The following is a 16,628-nucleotide window of genomic DNA, read 5'->3' on the forward strand; positions in this document are numbered from 1 at the left end:
TCAGACCAATATTGGGCAGGCAGAAGGTGGAAGAATCAACTGAAAGAACAAGATTTGTTTTGCCACTGTGTAAGGGACAAACATCCCAAGGCCACAAATGAAGGAATGTTTTTCACTATTATATAGAGAGCCTCAGGGTGCCACAGTGGTACCCTTGTAACACTGCGCTTAAAAGAAAAATCCTTGAAAGCAGTAACAGCAATGCAGTTTTACAGCATCTGGTTCCCAATGGCGGGATTTAAATAATCTGAAGTGTTCCAAGGATCAACACACTAGGCAGGGCTCATCTGATATAAGCTGATCACTGGATTTACTCCTCTAGTACTTGAGATGATATGGACATGACACGATACACAGCCATTATTAGGGGTGAAGCTCTAATAAAGTTGTACTAATGAGTACCATCTGGGAACCCTCCATTACCATGAACCATATCAAGAAGGATGCTGCTCAAGAATGAAAATGCAAGCACAAAAGAGAAGCCAAAAGTTGTGAGGAAATACTAGGAAAATTAAAGATATTAAGGATGGAAATCAGAAACAAAAGGAAAAAGATTGCTCCCACCTATCCCAGGCATTAAGAGAGTTTGGTTTAGGACAGTGGACACTCCTTGCATGGGCGAGGAACTGATTAAGATAGTAAGCCCCAAGAGACTTGTAGAAATTAAAGGATTCCCAAAAGCTTTATATTTATAGGTATCGAAGCAAGATGGCTAGAAGGTAGGTGGTATAGAACATGGAGCAAATACGACCAAAAAATGGATGAGGGCTCTTCATTGTGCCTCTTAAATAACAGTGAGGCCAGTCAAAAGGCTTACTGTGCTTCTAGGATTTCATTCTCAACATGCCACCCAGATGGTTTATTCCAAGAGGTGAGTAGTTTTGTGGATTGGTCCCAGAGAGAGCAGGAATGGAGCCCTAGGCTACTTGCTGTGAAAAATTTGCTGGGCACTTTGAAGAGAAAGTGGTTTGTATTCATTTAGAACTTGATACCACTTGATATCACTGGGAAGTCTCCAGTGCACTTTCTGTTCAGATTCTTTGGGATCAGTTTCAGTTATTGTGGCCTGAGGATGTGGGCAAGATACTTGAATTAGTCTATCCCACTACATGTAAGCCTGACTTTTGTCCATTTTGGCTTTTAAGATCTAGTAAAATGAAATTGGTTGGTAAACTAACAGGGAGTAGTGCCTACTGCTATGAAGAATGCTGTAATGAACCCTCTCCTGAAAAGAAACTCTCTTGAGAACTACCATCCCATTGATTATCATCTTTCTGGGCAAGATGCTTGCATGTATGATGGCTGGGCAACCTCAAGCATTCTTGGAAGAAACAGATAACCTGGAACCATTTCAGTTTTGTTTCAGGCTAGGGTGTGGTACAGAAATGGTCTCAGTAGCCCTAACTGACAACCTTTTTGGAGAAAGACAGGGGGAGTGCCGTCCTGATTTTTCGGCATAACTCAGTGGCTTCTGACACCATTGGTTATCTTATCCTACTGGACAGACTCTAGCTGAATGGGACTACAGTGGTTCTGCTGTTATCTACAAGGCCAGTTCCAGAAAGTATCATTGGGGGACCTGTTAAGCCCCATGACCATTAATTTGTGGCATACTACATGATTTTCACGGATAGCGAACTTAGCCACTGTAGTCCATGCACTAGTACTGTAACATCCAACTACTGTGATGCATTTTATGTCAGCTTGCTCTTAAAAGTGAAACTAGTGCGAAACAATATGTTGCTATAATTCCAGTACCAAGTAGAAAACACAGTTGGCTGGCCTCCTGTTCATGAATTACGATGGTGTAAGTCTGTCCCACACCATCACAATTCACTTTTACAGTTGTCAGTCACACAGGTTAGAATTCTCTTCTGACCATGCAACAATGAGAAGCCCCCCCCTCTCCAAAAAAACCCACTTATGTTTTAAGCAGTGAAATTACCCCAACATGGCCATTTCTGTGTTTCTGTGGGGAGTCCAGCTCTTTTCCAGGATTTGGACGCAATGCAGCAAATTCAGTTTGGGGAGTAATTGGTTGTATACAGTTCCGCTCAGGTCCATTGTTTTGTAGACTGTTTAACTCATTTTACATTGTTTTCTTTTAACATGTTAAATTATTTAATATGTTTTGGCCTTTTAGCATCATTTTTATTGTTTACATTGTTCAAAATTGGTCTAGTTGATTCTGTTGTATGCTGCCCTGAGATCTTTAGTTAGGGCAGCATACAAGATATGGATATTTTAAAAAAATAGAGAAAACCCATGATAAGTTTCACCAAAGGTTTCCATAAGTCAATAAAGACAACAACAATCTGCAATTACACCTGGAAGGTGTTACCTTCCTAAAATAGTGACCCATTTCCCTATTCAGATGTAAATGCTAGCTTTGTCTACAGGGCCTGATAGCAAGCTAAAAGAATTTCCCTTTTATACTTTGTTAGTTGTCAACTGCTTAAATATTTGCTTCTACCTATCATGCAAGACCTTTAAAAACAACAAAAGAACTTTCACTGAAAAGTGAGTCAATAACACATTCTGATCAAGCTGACATCTAGCTGACAAGGAAACAGCCATCCATATGCACCAATAGGGCTGCTTTCTCCTACAATGTAAACAAGGCAAGATTTTACAAGCCTGATCAGCATGGTGTGAAATAGCAGCAGTGGGATGAAGCCTGGGGGAATGGCTTTAGGGAAAGGGGGGGGGGGAGAGTACACAGGCTTGTATGTGAATGAATGAAACCCCATATTTTTATTTTTATACATATGCATACTTTTGTGTGAGTTTATAAATAATTGTTACATGAGTCAACATGTCGTTATGATACTGGAGACAGGGCTCAAATCCCATCTCAGCCATGAAACCTACTGGGTGACCTTGGGCAAGTCACATACTCAGATTTTTTTCACTCCCAATACCAGCTAAAAAAGAGACCCAGCATAATGTAGTGATTTGAGTGTTGGACTAGGATACTGGGAGACAAGAATTTGAATCCTTGCTTGCCATGCGAACTGACTGGGTGACCTTGGGCAAGTCCCACACTCTCAGCCTCAGAGGAAGGCAAAGGCAAACCCTCTCTGAAGAAATCCTGCCAAGAAAACTCTGTGACAGTTCACCTGTCACCATAAGTCGGAAACAACTTGAACACACACAGACACCACCAGCAACAACTTACACAGATAGAACGCTGAAAAGAAATGCCTTTGTTTTCTAGTCCAGAGGATAATACTAATCCATTTAAGTGAATTCAAAGACTTGTTAGTCTGGAAAATCAGTATGCAAAGAGATCTAGTAGCACCTTTGAGATTAACTGAACGAAAGAGGCTGGTAGCACAAGCTTTCGTAGACTTGCGCCTCCTTCCTCACATGCATAGCGTGTAGATGCACTTTGTGTATCTAAGGAAGTAGGCTCAAGTCTACGAAAGCTCATGCTACCAACTTCTCTCTTTCAGTTAATCTCAAAGGCAAAACCTCTCTGAGCAAATCCTGCCAAGGAAACCCCATGAGGGCTGTCTTAGGTACAGCGTAAATCATAAATGACTTCAAGGCACACAACAACAAAGCATATGAAGCTAATTTGAAGAGCCAACATGTAGTAGTTTGAATGTTGGATTACAACTCTGGAGATCAGGGTTCAGTTCCCCGCTCAGCCATGAAAATCTACCGGGTGACCTTGAGCAGGTCACACACTCTCAGCCCCACAAAATCCTGTGATAGCGTCGCCATAAATTGGATATGACTTGAGAGCACACAACAACAACAACAACAACAACAACAACAACAACAACACAAATCTGAAACCTGCAAGTGATTACATATGGAAAGTATTTTGTTTTGTTTGAAGACAGCAAACAGAAGCTCTGGTTAGATAGTTTGAAAAAACAGATTTATTGGCTGGAATCCTCTATAGCACTTATGAATGCATAATCTGAAGTTATGCACTCATGACTGTTACGTATTCATGATCCCTATTTAGCCCCTAGTTTAGGGGCTACATAGGGAGCATGAATGTCCCCCATTTCCTACTTCTGTGGCAGCAATCAACAGGGGCCTGCTCCCCTTTTACTCAGGAAGCAGCTGGTTGTCATCTCCCTGCCCCCATGAATGATTTCCAGTGCAAGAGAGAATTGCAGCAGAGAACCTACTTCTACCTCTTGCACCAGAGATCACTCACAGAAGGGGGTGGGAACATCAGTCATGTGCTGCCCAAGTGACAGGGGAACATTGATTGCCATGAGTCAAAGCACAACACCATAACTATGGTGGCTTAAGCATGCGCATCTCCCATACAGGATTCTGGCCATAGAGCCATCCAGGGCAACCCCTGCCATGCAAAAATGTAAAACTAATCCTTATTACATGTAGTAACTAAGGTTTCTCTCATCAATCTTGAAAACATCATGAAAACTGATGTGGAATACCTGATTTAGTACAAACACTGTGTTGAATGCAAAACATGATTATGAATCACAACTGACAGTGCCCACAGAGAGATGGTTCACCACGTAGCATAACAAAGCCTTATTTCTCCTCATAGTTTGAACCTATGGGCATTTTTAGTGAAATGGGGGGGGGGAGTGTAACCTTCCAGTCCCTGGAATGTCCTATTACAAGGAGTGGCATGCTGTGGAGGGGACAGAAGGAAACACACCTCCATAATGCTCAATTAAGATTTCTTAGGTGTAGTGCTCAGTAGACTGCATTAAACTCTTTAACTAATTTACCAATATGGCACATTTCAATCTGCCTTTCACCTTTGAGTTTTAATCCAAGCACACATGTAAAGGAAATGTGGAGAAAAGGAATCTACAAGGACAAGTTGTCTCTCGCCCTGATTGAAACCTCCAAAAGCCACAATTTTTTTAAAAAAAATTGAATGCTGAAAAGCAGCTACCCACCTACTGTTGCTGTTGTAACACTAGAATATGTATGCTTGATGTAAAGCAGGGGTGAGCAAAGTGTGGCCTTTGAGCCATATGTGCCCCCCATGGGTCAAAATGCTTGAAAATGCCCTCTAGGAGGTATGGAGGGCATCTACAGCATGTTTGGAGGGCCCCCAAGGGGTAAACAAAAGTGCATTTTAAAAAAATACCTTTCCCCACTCCTTCAAAATGCCTTCTACAAGGTATGGGGGCATTTCCACTGTGTTTTAAGGTCACAATGAGTTAATTTAAGCTTTTTTGAAATAGGAAGTTAACAGAATGTGATTTCTACTCACTTCTTACTGATAAAAGAGGCCTCTCCTGGGCTTAAATGGTGTAAGAAGGCTACAAAGCATTTCTGCCCTCTTCCCCATCACTTAAGAAAGTTATCAGAGCACTCCTTGTAAATGGACACTAGCTCTAAGAGGGTAATTAATATAGCAGAGGTGTAGCTGGTCATACCAGGACCCTTGAAAGGGATTTAGGGCCACAGGCCTTTATTTGCCAGCCCTGACCTATGTAATAAGATTGTTTGCATCTATGTAACAGGATTGTTAACAAGTTGAAATTAACAGAAACAGCAATTACAAACCTAAGTAATCGGATACACTCAAGAAATGTGTGTATATTAAGTTGTACCATACACACACTACTAATGAAGACTGAGGACACAAATACTTATTTCTGGCACACAAACATTAGGAAATTGTTATAATTTTTTATGGCACACCTGACATCACAAATGCAAGCATACCACACCGTGTCACTCTCTTACTCACAATTTCTTTTTTAAACATTCCTCAATTTAAAAACATGTTTTCCAAGTGTCATGGAGAAGAGAGATGAATAGAAATATACAGTATTTACAAAGGTCTTGGGAACCTAACCAAAAAAATAGCATCCATTAATTGAGAACAAACATGTAAATCACTTCCTCTCAACCAAGGGCCACACAGTGTGTGTGTGTGTACACACACACACACACACACACACACACACTATTCTCTTCTATGCCAGCATTCTCTGAAAATTCCAGCCGCAGATGCTGGCAAAACATCAGGAATAAACTCTTCCAGAACATGGCCACATAGCCCAAAAAACCAACAAAAAATATGGATGCTGGCCATGGAAGCCTTTGCCTTCACATGAGAATAAACACATGAGTTGTGCAACCCTACTTTCCTCATGTGAATAAACAAAGAATCTGTTTCCATGATGAATGCAGATAAAGGTTTTTCTGATAAGCAGATGCTTAAAATGTTTCACTCAAAATCCAGATGTTACCTTCGTCATCTATCATATTTGATGTACAGGTTACCCCTAAGGACAGCATGTTTCAAAATATAATGGTTCTGTTAACTATCATGAGTCACTTATCAAATACAGATAATCTTTTCTTCCTACAACTCTAAACTCACCTAGTTCGATTTTGGATTTCAGGCACCTGAGGAAGCTCTCCTCTCTTCCATGTTTTCATTCTCTCTCCTCTAAAAGGAATGTTAACATTTCCTTTTCATTAACCAAGATTTACATCTAATCTGTCACTTTGAAGTAACTCCTGCCTCAATTTATGCATAACAGATGCTACTATTGAAACCTTTTTAAAAAAAAATCCCACACTATAGATGAGAAACTAATGGATGGGCATCTGTAAAGGAGATTATGCCACAAACACAGATGCCTTTAATAAACACATTGAACAAAATGAGGTCAGAAGCCAATTGATTTCAGGAATTCCAACAGTCAAGGTTAAGAACACATCTGCATATTTCTCAATATTGTATCTCTTGCTCCAATAAAAATCAACACAAGAAGGATGAAAGGATTATAGGTCACTGAAGGATCAACTTAGTACAGTCTGCCTCAGATTGGTGCCCTCCAGATGTTTGGCATGGCAAAGTTGTAGTCCAGTATCTGTAGTGTAAGGTCTGGGAAGGCCAGTTCAGTACTATTGCTAATCATCTAGTGATTCAGTTTTCCAAAGAGATAGGTATGTTAGTTTGTTTCAGCATTAAATGGAGCTGGGGGAGGGGAATTTAGTAGCATCTTGAAGACTAACTGGTTTATTTTTGTGGGAGCTTTTTCAATCCACTTCCTCAGATGAACTGATAGAGTCAACATTAAAGCTACAGGTATATTAGCAGTTTTCAGAAGATGGAATTGGCAAACACCTCTGGGTCTTCCTTGCCTAAAAAAAACCCTATCAAATTCATGGGATTGTTTGCCATACATTAATAGGCATCCTGAAGGCACAGACAAACACAGACAGAGACATACATACATATTAGCAGTTCCATGGTTGTGTGCGTGGGATCAGAATGTATAAAAAGATGCAAACTGTGACCCTGATAATAAACCTTCAAAGAGTTGCATAAGAAGATACAGGTCTGCCAAATACCTGGTCTTGAGTGTGAAAGCAATACGTTCTGCTTACCAAAAGTCAATTTCTGTGAAGTAAGAACTTTTCTGAGGAGATGTCTTTTATTATGCATGCAATTGTGGGAAGCAATATACTAATACAATCAGGTCTCAATCCTATAGCCTTGCAACATAGTGTAAAGATCTGCTCGTGGGCCTATACTATGCCAAGCCATATATGCCACCCTTGACTTACTGAAAAGCCCTTGAAATTGCCCTGCATTACCATTCCATGCTTCATGGAGCCCTGGTGGTGCAGCGGTTAAATGCCTGTACTTACTCACAACCCACTTGTGAGTTCAAAACCAGCCAGGGGGCTCAGAGTCGACTCAGCATGGCATCCTTCCAAGATTGCTAAAATGAATACCCATCTTGTTGGGGACAATTAGCTTACACATTGTAAACCACTTAGGAAGTGCTTAAGCGTGAGAGAAATGTCTAGCTACATTCCCATAGCCAGACACACAATGATCACAGCAGCATTGAAACACTGGAGGACCCTGATGGATCCCAGCACTGATGTCATCTTTACATGGGTGGCAATGAGGATGTAGCCAGACACTTCTCTGAGCCTGTCTGCTCACCCATAACATGGAACGCAAGACAAGGCAGCTTCAGGAGCTTTTCAGTAAGATGTGGGGGGGCAACTGGGGAGAGAGAAAGGGAATGTCAATCCTACCTGAAAAATGATATTTGCTTTAGTAAGGGAAACATACATGTGTGGATGTCCCTAACAGTTCTGATCACAGTGTGCCAAGAAACCATTATGCTGTCTGGGGGATGCTGGAAACAACAGCCCAATAGAGAAAATTTTCTAAGCTCTCGGTCTTGCTTCCTGATCTTTAAAAGGGAAGCACTTCATATGGGAGGCTGACATCCTGAGGAGCACCAAGCTCAGTGCATTAATGGTTTTGTAGTTGACACTGAGCACTGTGCAAATGTCCAGAAACTGGCCTGTGATCTTAGTAAAGAAAAAGTGTAAATACATAGCCAATCACTATTGCATGATGTGCCTCTGAGTACTGCATAATGTCTGAAGCAAAAAATGGAAAACAGGCCTGCAGCAAGGTCTTTGTGAACCTGCCACTTCAAGGCACTGCACTGAGTCCATGTTTGTTATGGGCACACCACTGCAAACACTAGAATACCTTGAATACTAGAAGCCCATCAGAAGTGAGTTCAACAGATGGCAGAAGCAAGAACATGGACTCACCAAGGGCTTGTGCACTTGGAAGTGAACCTGGAAGGCAACCAGACCCAACTCAAAGCCATAGTTGCTTTATACGAATCACTACAAAAAATAAAAATAAAAAACAGAGATTTCTCAAGCTTTGCAATCTACTGACTCATCAAACAAATTCACCCAGTTAGTTTCTCTCTTCTATAGAAAAGGAAAAAAAATCAGCTGACAACTGAATACTCATATGCACTATTGATATTTGCTGGTCTACACTCTCACAGAGAGACAACAAAGTTGTCTGTCCAGCTATGTTTACATGAGACAAACATAGTAACATACTAATTACAGGGGAAACTTGTGGCTCCACTAGAAACTTGTGGGAGGGAAAGCAAAGAGAGGCAACAAGAAAAGAAAACAAAATTTATAACAAGACTTCAAACAAACAGGACTCATTACGTTGTGAATCAGAGTCAAGTCTGCTTGCTCAAGGAAAACCAAGATTTGAATTTACAGCCACAGTTGTAATTAATTCTGATGTGTGTTGCTCAAAAAGAACGGTGTGATTTATGTATATTCCTATGAATTCAATTTATTCCAGTTCATACACTCAAACACAACTGATTTAAATTCCAAGTAGATTTTGATTTGTCAGTTTAGCTGATGAATGTACTGATAAGTAGAATTAGTTATGTCTAACATAACTTAATTCACATATATTTTGGCATAAAAGACCAAACAGAGAGCATATAACTGCCTCACAATTGACATAATTCTCTGTTCATGTCCCCATATCTATGCCTCTAGAAGTGAACAGCTAAAAAATACAAATGGGTATACTGAAACCTAGGGAGATTATGTTTTACCAACAACGACTTCTAGTCCACTGTTTTCAATATTTAAATTGATGTGTGTGTTCATAAGCTAATACTGTGTAATTTTCTTACATTCAATAGCATTAAAAATAACTGTATATAGTATAACAAGTTTCTTTTATATTAACTCCCAACCCTACTTTACTGTATCAGCATCAGCATCATCTTATTGTTGTTGTTGTTGTGCCCTATATCTTAAGATCTCTGGGCCCCTTGTGAATTCAATTCATATTCCAGTACCTTATAAAGTAAGTCCTTTTTTCAACAATACTGCTCAAAGTCGTACCAAATGTTACTTAATCATTTCAGTGAGTTCAATACATTTCAATAACTCTCTTTAGTTGGGGACTGCCTCCCCACCACCGCTAGTATCATGCTCAGACCATCTTTGCAGCGGTTAATAAAGTTATTACTATTATAAAATATATCTTCCCAGAATTATTTCTGCTGTTGACTTAAACACAATTAGTAACTTCTAAATTATATCTCATTATACCTGATACAGTTATGGTCTGTGGCAATTTGTATCAATGACTATGAACCATATTCCCAATTGCAAATGCATGAGATATGAATGCAACCAAAAAAAGACTGTAATTGTTGCTGGTGATTGGTGTGTGTGTGTGTGTGTGTATTGTACAGTTCTAAACTTTAACTTTGTTGTTGTGTGCCATCAAGTTATTTCTGACCTATGGCGACTCTAAGGTAAACCTATCACTAGGTTTTCTGGGACTTAGGCCTGTTACAGACTGCCAAAATAAAGCTGCTTCGGGTCTCTTTGGAGGTATGCTATTTAAATGATGCATGGGTCCTAAGAGTCCGGAGGTCGCGCCAAAGCCACACTCCATTCCTAAGCACTGGAGTGCAGCTTTGGTGCAGCTTCCGGATTCTTAGGATGCATGCATCATTTAAATAGCATACCTCCAAAGAGACCCGAAGCAGCTTTATTTTGGCAGTCTGTAACAGGCCTTAGAGTGTGTGTCTTACCCAGGGTGTTTCCATGGCTGAGAGGAGAATCGAACTCTGATCTCCAGAGTTGTAGTTCAACACTTAAACCACTTCACCTGCACTAAGGTTGACAGGAATGGGACATTTTCAGTCTGACAACTACACAGAGTTTTACTTAGGAAATGAGAATCTAAGTGGCATTAAAAGTGAGATGTAGCAAAAGCAGTTAAGGAACATAACGCAAAGTCTGACTGAATAATATTAATAAGACTTCAGGGAAAACTGATCAATATAACGATAATCCAAGTTTATGTTCTAACCACAGAGGCAGAATTGGAAGAAATTCTTAAAATTCTGCATTGATATACCAAGTGATTATCAAAGTCAGGATTGTCTGTGTCATTGTCGTTCCATTTTCTATGTATGGTTGTGAAAGCTAGACAATGAAGAAGACAAATAGGAACAGAATCAACTTACTTGACATGTGGTGCTGGTGGAGACTTCTGCAGGTACCCTGGACTGCCAAAAGGAGAAATAAATTGGTCTCAGAGCAAATCAGGCCTGAGCTCTCCCTGGATGCCAAGATGACTAAGCTAAGACTTCGTACTTTGGCCATATTATGAGAAGACACAACTCCCTACAAAAGACAATAATGCTTGGCAAGGAGGAAAAGAAGAGGGCTGCATCACAGATGGATAGACTCAGTCAAGGAATCCACAGCCCTGATGACAGGGTGACTTTGAGGTTTCTAGTTCATAGGGCTGCCTTAAGTTGAAGTTGATTCAGTTGTTAACTGGTGGCAGTTAACAACAAGGATAGGTGATGGCTGAAGAATTAGAGAAACAAAGCAGTAAGGAGAGACAAAGTGTAGGATGTTGGTAGAAAGGCTTTTGACATGGTTCCTCCACCGAAAAGAAAAGAACTTGGAATTTTGTTGAGATGTGATCAAAATCACTCCCACCACACACTAGGAACTGGAGTCGAGGAAGTCTTGTAGAACCTTTGAGACTAACTAAAGAAAGAAGTTGGCAGCATGAGCTTTCGTAGACTTAACTCTACTTCCTCAGATTCATTCAGATGAATGCATCTGAGGAAGCAGACTTAAGTTATGCTATTTGGAAAATGATGCTGGAGGAGAGTTGTTCCAATAACATAGACTGCTAAAAAGGCCAATGCATGGACCCAAGACAAATTAAGCCCCAATTCTCCCTAGAAGCAAATATCACTAAAGTGAGGCTATTATACTTTGAGCATATAATGAGACAACATGACTCTCTGGGAAAGACAATCATGCTGGGGAAGGCAGTAGGAAAAGAGGAATACAGTGGGTCCTTGGTATCTGCTGGGGCTTTGGATTTAATGGTGCCATGACACACACACACACACACACACACCACGTGGATATCAAAATCCGTGGATGTTCAAGTCCCATTAAATACAATGGCACAGTAAAATGGTGCCTCTTATATAAAATGACAAAATTGAGGCTTGCTATTTGTAATTTATATATGTTAAAATATTTTTGAGCTGTGGATGCTTGAATCTGTGGATAAAAACTCTGTGGATATGGAGTGTTGACCATCTATTACATAATGATTCTGTAAAGGAAGCCACAGCCGTGAGTTTGCAAGATCCAAGTTGGACATAAGTCAAAGCTGACTTGACAGCAAACAATAAATTACAGCATATGGCTCACCCATACTCTTTTGTGTTCAGTAAATCAATGGATGGGAACAGACTTGGTGATTAGATTGTGGACAGCAGATTGTGTTAATAACCCCCAACCAAGTGCTCTTTAGATGTGCTGGACTACAACGCCCATCATCCTCAGACAGCATGTTCAATGGGTGTACTGGCTAGGAAAGAAGGGACCTGGTCCAGCAGGCTCTAATCTACAGAGGTGATGGCTGTGTGTCCATAAATCCTGTTGTGCTATCAGATGGTAGGAAGCGTCCTTATACATCCTTTTAAATCACTTTTTAAAAAAATACTCTGAGACTCTGTCTAGAGAAGAGCCTTTCTTGGATGGTCTTTCCCAGACAGGGATAGATATGGCACAGTGGTTCATGCACTGGTAGCTTCCTAGTTAGGCTACCGCAATGCACTCTATGTGGGGCTGCCCTTGGAGATTATTTTATGTTACACCACTCGCACATCTTTAGATAGAGGAGGTAGAAATAGTTTAATAAATATATATTGTATATACTCATGAATAAATCTAGAAATTTTAGTTAAAAAATTGACCCCAAAAACCTAGGTCGACTTATCCATGGGTCAAGGTAAATACTATACTTTAACACTTTTTAAAAAGGAAACCATCCACTAGTGAAAGGCAAGAGTGCAATCTGTCCTGGAAGCACTGACCTCTCCCTAACTCTCTCTTCCATCCAGCCTTAAGCGTGAACACAAAGAGTTATGCCTGCCATAACTTTGTAGGTTCTTTGGCATTGTTTTCCTTTGCTTTATCATTTAGATCTTTTGTTGCATGTCCCTACATTTTACCTTCGACTTATTCAAGGGTCATATCAAAATCCAGAATTGCCTCCTCAAAACGTGCCCTCGACTTATACATGAGGTTGACTTATAGTTGAGTATATGCGGGTAAATAAGGGATGGTTAACCTTGGCCCTCCTGATGCTGTTAGACTTTTTAAACTCCTATAAAGTCCAACCAGCAAGGCTAAAGTTAAGAGACAGCCCAAAATACCTGGAAGGGTGACATTACATCTCCGTACAATCCGCCCCGCGCACTTCGATCTTCAGGGCAGCTATTATTAAGTGTTCCAGAGGCGAAATATAATTCCACCTCTAGGAGGGCTTTTTCCATCTCAGCCCCCAACCTCTGGAACGCGCTGCCCTTCGAGCTCCGCTCAGCCACCTCCCTAGCCCAATTCAGGAAGGGGTTAAAAACCCATTTATTTGAACAAGCTTACCCTGACCAGTAACTCTCCCCCCCCCCCTTGTCAGCCTTGTCAGCATTGTTTTGCCGACATGTTATTTTTATTATTTATTATTTTTATTGAACTGCTTTTAATGTATTTTATTTGATTTTGTGTAATGTATTGTTTTTCCTGTTGTTCACCGCCCTGATTTTTAGAAGGGCGGTATATAAATAAAATTTTATTATTATTATTATTATATATTTCCACACCTCCTCTTCTAGGATCAAAGAAAGTCAGACCTCATCCCCCTTTCTATTTTTAAGGTTTTTGAAAAGTAAAAGACACCCAGGGGCTTGGCCCTGAGTGCTTCTTTATTGTGGAAACAAGGCAGGTGTCATTCACAATGCGCTATGCCCCCAAGTGGGTGGCAGCGGGTGGCCTCCCCTCCTAGTGATCCCCTTCATCTTGTGGACAAGGGGCAAAAATATAAAGGGCCCCTCCTCCTTTTCTTCTGAACCCAAAAGGAGTGGGTCACCTGGGCTAATTTCTGCAAACAAGAACCAACACCTTTACACACACACACACACACACACACACAGAGACACACACAGGGTCACTAGGATAGTTTTTAGGTGAAGGGGAAAGGCTGAGAATTGGCAGGCAGGTCATTATTGATTTTGCCTACCTACAGGTATGATTTTACAAAATAATGAAAGTGTAGAAAGCACTGCATCGAAACAACCAACAACAACAACTGAAGCAGGTAATACTACCTGACTCCCCTGAAAGCACAGTCAAAATGATAAGTGAAATATTACAGAACTAAGGAACTAGAAATAAATAAACCCAACCCATATTTCAAGTGGGTGAGGGAATGTAAAGCCCTTTTGCTTACCTGGGAGCCAGCATACCTGGGGGACAGGGTCAGCTACAGCCTTTCTTTTTGCCTGCCTGCGGAGTACTCAACTACAATAGCTGTCTTGACAGTTTGCAAAGGGACCTTGCAGCACCTTTGAGACTAACTGAACCAAAGGCCAGTTCCAACACGCACTGCAGAAACAATGCAGTTTGACACCACTTTAACCACCATGGTGCAATGCTATGGTACTCTAGGAATTGTAGTTTTGTGAGATACTTAGCCTTCTGAGCCTGGCATCCTTTTGTAGGCCTGGTAAAATGAGTGCCCCGCTTGTCAGGGGCAATTGGCTTACACGTTGTAAACCGCTTAGGGAGTGCTAGTTCACCATGAAGCGGTGTAGAAATGTACTTCGTATTGCTATTGTTATTCTCTATGAGAAGAGGTCCAGTGCCACAACAAACTACAGATCCCAGGATTCCATAGCATTGAGCCATGGCAGATCAAGCAATGTTAAACTGCATTACGTCTGCAGTGTGGCTGCAGCCTCAAGATGCAAACTTTCCTAACAGTTGTGTGTGTGTGTGTGTGTGTCTCAGCCTATTTTTGAAGATGGGGGTCTCAAGCGTGCCATCTTCTAGCTATGCCATATGATCTTCCATTTCCCCTTGGCTAGATTTACTATCTGTATCTATTATGTGCGTTGATTTATTCATTTGATTTAAGTGTGGGACTAGGGCTCTGGAGGCCAGGGTTCGAGTCCCAGCTTGGCCCTGAAACCCCCTGGGCGCCCTTGAGCAAGTCACACTCTCTCAGCCTCCTCAGGGGAAGGCAATAACAAACCTCCTCTGGACAAATCATGCCAAGAGGACCCCATATTAGAGCCAGTGTGGAGCTCTGGAGACCGGGGTTTGAGTCCCATTTTGGCCATATAAACCCACTGGGGGGGTGACCTTGGGCGAGTCACACTCTCTCAGCCTCAGAAGCAAAACATACAAACAAACAAAGAAAAACAAAGAAAAACCCAGGATAAGATGAGGCTACCTTTAGGGATGCCACAAATCAGAAAGGACTTCCAGACACATAATAATAACACAACAACAACAACAACAACAACAACAACAGCAAAACATGTGAGGGTGATTTGAAAGTGCAGAAGGGGGAAAATGGAGGACGCGTCCGGGAAATGGAGGACCGCCTCCCTCCCTCCCTTCGAGATCCACTGAACCCTCTTGCACTGCAGCAGCAGCAGCAGCAGCCTCACCTTCCCTCCAGCTGCAGGTTCCCATTTTACTTCTTCATCTTCTTCTTGGTCTGCAAGCAAGAGATCCTTCTTTTAGGCAACTTTTGCAAAGGCTCCAAAAGGAGCAGCGCTCGCGAAGGGACCGTGTGGGCGGGGCTTCGCCTGCTGCGTTCGGAACCGGTGGGCGGGGCTTCGCCTGCCCGGGTGGGGTGGGGTCACGGGAGCGGTTACAAGTGGCAGTTGGGCGCGCGGACACACCCAGCCGGCCACTCCCTGGCGCCCGCGCACGAGGGGCCCTGCGCCCCGTTTCCTAGGCAACGAAGGGGCTGTTGGCGCGAGAGGGGGGGGAGAGGAGGAGGAGGAGACGAGGCAGAATCATTGCCCAGAAAAGGGCCTGAGGAAAGGAGGGCTTTTGAGGGAGAGTTGTGTCTGTGGGTCTCATGGACACTTTGGCAGTGTAGACTCTCCCTCAAGTCCTCCTCCTCTTCCTCAAGACCTACCTATTTACACAGGCTTTTAAGGAATTGTTATAAGGACAGGCTGGGAATGCTTTTACCATTTCCAATATATGTATATATATGTGTGTGTGTTAAAAATCTTTTTAAAATGTGTTTTATTCTTTTAATCACTATCTGTTTTAATATTGTAATAAATCAGTTCCTTTTTTAATTTAATTTTATTCATTTCACATATAAACATAAATTCTTTCCACTTACCATCAACAAAAAGCCCATCATGGCATACACTTCCATACATTGCATTTAAAATCTATACTTTATAACCTCCTTTATCTTCTTCTCTTCCTCTTCTTCCTTCCTTCCTTCTTTTTTCTTTACTTCTTTCTTCCTCTCCTTCCTTTCCTTCTCCTTCTACCAACTTCAGTCCTTCCTCCTTCCCTCCTCCTTTCTTTAGATCTAACATGCTTTCTTTTCTCCTTCACACCCTCTTTTCTCTTCTTCCTCTACTCCTCTATCTAGCCACTTACTCAAACCTTCATATTGAATGTGGATATTTTAATGTCTCGTCACAGAAAAGCGGGATAAAAATAAAAGTTTTATTTATTATACTTACACCCCCAACTATTCTATATCTTCTTCCCTTACTTTCCTACCTTCTTACATCTCCATACTTCCTCTCCATTTTCTTTCATTCCAGCTTCAATTCAATTCCTTTTTAATGTACCGTTTCCTATGTTTTTAATTGTACTGTTTATTTGGTTTTTAATGTCGTGAAGCCGCTCTGAGGCCCAGTTTTGGGGAAAGCGGGATACAAATTAATAATAATAATAATAATAATAAGGTGCGT

General features: G+C 41.3%; 1 protein-coding gene across 4 annotated transcripts in view; it reads right to left on the reverse strand.

Annotated features, from left to right (window-relative positions):
* The window catches only part of LYPD6B (LY6/PLAUR domain containing 6B), an 82,857-nt gene extending 67,390 nt beyond the window's left edge, over positions 1-15,467 (reverse strand). For 2 of the 4 annotated variants that reach the window (XM_042446060.1, XM_042446058.1), the window contains exon 1: positions 15,345-15,438. The gene's annotated coding sequence lies outside the window, so the exon portion shown is untranslated. Of the gene's footprint in view, positions 1-15,344 lie in introns of all 4 variants that reach the window. The other 2 variants (XM_042446061.1, XM_042446059.1) reach the window with 2 other exon arrangements.
* Positions 15,468-16,628: the final 1,161 nt, after the last annotated feature.

This window comes from Sceloporus undulatus, chromosome 1 (assembly GCF_019175285.1).
Source record: "Sceloporus undulatus isolate JIND9_A2432 ecotype Alabama chromosome 1, SceUnd_v1.1, whole genome shotgun sequence".
Taxonomy (NCBI): Eukaryota; Metazoa; Chordata; class Lepidosauria; order Squamata; family Phrynosomatidae; genus Sceloporus; species Sceloporus undulatus.